General features: G+C 34.9%; 1 long non-coding RNA gene across 1 annotated transcript; it reads left to right on the plus strand.

The window, feature by feature from the left end:
- The first annotated feature begins 726 nt into the window (after nt 1–726).
- Nucleotides 727–2,652, plus strand: LOC117215454. Its single transcript, XR_004489124.1, has 3 exons — nt 727–849; nt 913–1,119; nt 2,226–2,652. It is a non-coding gene; the product is annotated as an uncharacterized LOC117215454 (long non-coding RNA).
- Nucleotides 2,653–5,825: the final 3,173 nt, after the last annotated feature.

The raw sequence follows: 5,825 nt of genomic DNA on the forward strand, positions 1-5,825 counted from the left end.
GTTTGCTAACAGTATCGAAACAAATAACAAGCAGAGGACGAGCTATTCATGAATTGTTTTGCCAGCGTGTACGCTCCCAATATTTTCTATTTGAGAAAACATACTTGTTGCTATTGCAACTACAAATATCTTTACAGTCGACGCTTTTGCCGCGAATCATTGGCTAACATGTAAAATCGAGAAAAAACATGGTTTATTGTGATGGAAATGTGGAAAACCGCAAAACCGATATAGAAGGGAAAATAAAGGAAAGGAAGGTAGGGATAAGTAGAAGCTTGGGGCCAAGTTTAATTCACTGAAACCGAGCTGCTTGTATTATCGCAAAACAAAATTGCCAGTACGTCATTTCCGTACTCTCGTCCTCGCGAAAATGGTTTTGCTCGTTAAGAAAAAACGAAGAGACAGGGAAGAGAGGAAAAAGCAAACGGAGAGCGCTTTTAAAAAGCTGGCGAACCGTGTGTTACCACAACTCGTTTTTGAGATCTTTGCCAGGGACGCGTTAAAACACGCTGCAAATATATTTCTGGCTTTTCTGGGGTTTAACTGAAATATGACAAATAACGTTGTAAAACATATGTACTTATGACTTACAGAGTAATTGAGTGTACAAAATATAATAGCCAGCGATTTAGGGCTTTAAAAGATCAAAAGAAAAGAAAAGAAAAGAAAAGAAGAAAGATAATATGTTGCGGCAGTTTAAGTCGATCTAAGAAAATAGATAAAGGGAGGGAGGGGCAAAGCTAGTTAATCTGGAAAGAATCCAAGCGTCAATTTCAAGCATTTACAGAGAATCAAGCGGGCTGGTTAAGGTCGTGAGTTGAGCAATTATCCCGCGTTAGGTTCAATCAGGTTAGTCCCACGCGAAATTGATCCAACCATGCGAAAACGAGTGTATTCTGATTTCTGTCGCAGATACTTCTGGCTAGTGCAGTACCTACACGGTGGTTGTTGAAATAGCCGCTTCTCATCTATTTTCCGCAGCGCGGACATCATCCTTTGATCCCTTACGACTAACAAAGTTTTCAAAGATGTACGGCAGTTTGAGATTCTACTTGAAAATGATCATGATTGCGGTCTGTGTACCGCCTGCCCTTCTTTTTGTTCTTCCGTTAAAGACTGGTAAGTTGATACTGATTAATTATGCGATCGAAATCCTATATAATGGCTACAAAAAATATTTGCATCATTATTCTCGTTTCCTAATGAATCGCTGTTTTAATCAAGTTTTATATTGCATCAAATTTCTGTAGTTACACGAAAGTACTAAATTATAGAAAACTTGATATACACGGATTTAATTAATTGATAAATTAGTCGATATATAGGCATTATTATTTATTATATTATATATTATAGGCATTATATATTAGTAATGTATATATACACTTTTGAATTTTAGCCTTCTATTATTCTTATATCCTTTAAACGTCATTTCAAGCTACAAGCGACTTTAACTCAAATAGCTCGATTTCAAGTTCTAACGTATACTGTAAAGCACACTTGCGAAGTGAAACAGTAAACACGATATGAAAACTCTCTCCCCAGTAAGAAATCGAATATCCAATTTCAATCGTGCTTCATCGATAAAGCATCAATGCTACGTAGAAGCATCGTGGCAGCCGCAATGCGGATCCGTTGATCAAAAATTTCCTGGCACGATCGTTTTCGTAACGCTATTAGCCGTTTCAGTATCAGGGATGTTTTAAAAATCCGTATCGGATTGTACCATGAAGCGCAATAGCGCTTCGTTTATTTATTTACGAGAAGTGCCGATCAACTCGATTGCACTGCTCTTTTTTTTTGTCGAAACATACCTTTCAACGCGTTCACGCTTCACTTCATCAGCTATATCAGAAACGTTACACTAAAGAGTTACTCAACGTTACTCAAAAGGTTGCCAAATATTCGTGCTTTACCTTTTGTTTGTGTGACGTTCTGTAATTGGTTTTCCAATTCAAGAGGTAATTTATACATTAGTTTTTTCTTTATTTGGTTTACGATTATTTGAAAGAAAAGTAATTACGAGAGGAAACTCTGATAGACTAGCGACAAGCTACGTTCGGAACCGAGCGCGCTGTGAATTGACAATCGTAACCAAACATCGCGACACAGTTCACCACACTATGCGTACAGCATGATCACGCTGAGTGGCGTTGAAACGGTTAACGTAACTGCGCGTACGACCGTCGAATGGCAAAGATATTCAAGCTGAGAATCGTTTTCAGATGCTATAAACAACCGCTGTGCTGACTTTCAAGGAGAAACCATTCGACATGATCTTACGTTTGAGCCGGGGCCTTCGGTTTGCAGTTTCTGCGTCTGCTACAATTCGAGGCTGAAGTGGTGCATATCGATCGTATGCAACCCGCCCGTAGTGAGTATATGCTCATTACTTAAACACTTAACACAACCAGAGAGAAACTAAAGCACACCGTTAATGCGAATAGGGTACACAGCGATTCATCTAACTTGCCTTGAATTACTTTTGCAAAGAGAAACATGGACAGGAATAATTCTTTGTTACGAGTCGTTTAATTTATTCGTTCGTTAGAACGATTGGTCTGACAAATTCAAAGTCTTGTTCCGTATAAATATTTTTAAACAAGCACGTCATAAGCTTTGTATATTTTTTTTATCGCAACGAAACTGTTCAGAGAAATGTTGAAATTATTAATTACAAAAGAAGACATTTACGTTGTAAAAATGTTAGCGAAAACATTTGTGAAAAAGTTACTTTGTTATAAATTCTACAAAAGGAAATATTGAAAATCACGCCCCATTTATTCAGTTGCACGTATGAAAAGTATTTTGCATTCGCGCAAAAAAATCCCTTAAGGATACATATTTTATAATAATTGGAGTGTCAAAGTTATTACGCGGATTGGCGTACCTTAACCACGTGCCTTTTAATGAAACTAGGTTATTCATTTGTTATTCGTTCCTAACTTTCAACTTTATGATTTTTGCGGAATAAAATTTTATATTCCGGTTCAGTTTATAAATGATTCATTTTGAATTGAATAAAATTAGAGTTACAGCAGTGTAATTTAACAAAGAACAAATAATCATTTGTACTTTATTAAAATGTTCTTTTAGCGTCTCGTTTTAATATTTCTCTAATAATATTTTGTTAACCGTTATATTTAAATGAAGGTTTTCAAAGCAGAGACGTACTTTAACGTAGGAAATGGACGTACATTTATAATGAGAATTCAGAAGCAAAAATATTTCATACAAAAATAAATATTCCCCATGTGTAAATAGCTACGTTATGACTTTTATATGTATCTAACGTTTTTCCATGCAAGGTAACGTATATTTGCTTCTTCGCTTCTTCGCTTCTGAGTAGTAAAACCTGGCATTCATGCGGCTGATAGGTAGTTACGCGCTGACAACGAAAAACATAAAATGAATAAAAAACATGAGCCATCCTATAAAAAAAATAAAGCTGCTTTTATCTTTCATTACATATTCGTCAGAATATTGTTAATAAATATTTAAGTTCAGATTTCAGCTTAAATAAATGCATAGGATTGGACATTTATTTATATATGTATCTGCGAACGCTTTTTGACATAAAATTTTTATAACGACTAAAATCACATATTCCGATATTAAATTAATTTGATGAGAATAAAAACTGAATTTTTTAAACGAGATTTTGTATGAAGTTACATTTATTGGGAAAAATTCATTCTTTTATAATATGATAAAACGAGACTCATAGTCTGTATAAATCATTTCATGGAATATTATGTGTATGTACATGTGTTCTACGCTTTTATTATAAAAATGCTAAATGAACATAACGATCAAATGCATCGACAAATGCATTGAACATATCGATTGTTATTTTGAAAAATTGATTATCTTTTATTTGTTTCGAACTACAAATTGATTGAGACATTCGTGTTTGCTAAATTGCGAATTTAACGCAATGAAGTCGTCTGAATCCCTTGCGAGCATGTAAATATAGCGTCGAATTAACAGGTCAATTACTTGAGGTTGGAACTGAAAGAAAGAGAAAGATGGAGGAGGTCTTGCCTTTGAATGCTGGACACTTCTAAAGCCCACAGTTCGCTGAAATTGCCAGAGAATTCAATTAAATGGCAAATTAAACCATTGAACTGAATCTGTTTCCAATCGTGAGCTTGGAGGTTCTACCCTTTGAATTTTTAAACCAGTCAACCTTCTTTTGTACGTATGGTAACGAATATAATTCATAAACTAATGAAGTGTGTAATTCAATTGAAAGCTCTTTTCACTGAATTCAGTTTAGATTAAGAAAAATGATATAATAACGAAATTATCAATTTACAATTTATAGAGCGTATACTTTATTCGAAAGTGAAGTTTATTACTGCAAATATTAGTTGGCTATTTATAGCCTGTTTGAAAAGGTGATTTAATTTCGATTGATTTTCGATAAGTTTTTGTTGGTTTACTCAGGTTAATTAATCTCCAATAAAATAGAAATACCAATCCGGTAGTATAATTGCTTTCTTGCTTATTACTTTTTTACTAATTAGCGATGCACGATTCCAGACCAGTAAATATTTTTCCATCGGGAGAAGTCAGGTCGAGAGATGCAAGATTTATACGCTCGTTCTGTCAGTTATCCCAGTGTCTGTTACGCGATAGAAAATGAACGAACTGAATAATAAATGCATTATCGGCATGAAGATTGCTTGATGTAGGCCACCGCTTTTTTTCTATCCTTCCGATACCATTTTTCTTTTTTTTTTTTTTTTTTTTGCGAAACACTTTGCTAGTCGTGAGAAGCAGCAATTCCCTTCTGCGAATCAATTACGGTTCACGAGAAATTGTATTATAGCCTGGAACGTATTCAAATTATCTTCAATTATTCTCGGCTGTTTCCATTTCCATTCGTCTCTTGCGTAAGTACTCGTTTGATGTACGTACATCGTGAGACAATAATCGTTAACACCTTTAATGTCTTCAGTATTATAGAATAAGACGCGAAAATACGTTGAAACCTGACTTTTAGATTCGCGAGACTCTATAAGGCTTCGAAAGTCTCTTGTTTCAGGCCGAATAAAAAATTGTAGATGAAGAATTACATTGCGAGGTCTGTTAAGGAAAATTTTAAATCGTATCGTTGTAATAGGATTATTTCAGCGAGGGAAATTACGTGTTGCGTGCGAAGCCACGAGCTTTCTTTCAGGCTAATATATATAATTGTCCTATCGAACTTTCCATCTAAACCGTTGCGCTCACACGTGGATTTTGCATTTCAATTTTCTTACTTACAGTCCAGTCCAGTGAGACCAAGTTAAATTTTTCAGCCCTCCGAGGTAGAATATGTTTTATAGAGAGACGTACAACGCCATGAAAGGGAGACAGATCAATAAATTGGGTTATCTTTAAATTACTGACAATCATTTCATCGACGCGGTTTCACCGACACCGAGTCCCCCGGCAACGTCTGTCAAAGCTTATTTACCGATACACTGAAATCAGCCACAATCATTTTACCGACGTCTTCCTTTGCTGACAGTTATTATACTCGCTGTCATATGTTATCGTTGATTATACATCTTTATTTACAAATTCGTTTCCGTGTATAACGAAACAAAGGAAGAAACGAAAATGATACGTTTCATGACGCATTGTTAAATTATTAATTAACCAGAGTTACATATCTACATGAATGCTTTGAAATGTCAGTCATAATTCATGAAAATGGATACAAGCCATTTTACTATACATAAATAGAATTATAAAGACATGTTACGTACTAATGCTTTTACGAAATATATTTCTGTATGCGTTTGACGTTTCTGTATTATTCCTTATGTGCTTTC

Source organism: Bombus bifarius, unplaced genomic scaffold, assembly GCF_011952205.1.
Source record: "Bombus bifarius isolate JDL3187 unplaced genomic scaffold, Bbif_JDL3187 scf7180000009628_frag, whole genome shotgun sequence".
NCBI lineage: Eukaryota > Metazoa > Arthropoda > Insecta > Hymenoptera > Apidae > Bombus > Bombus bifarius.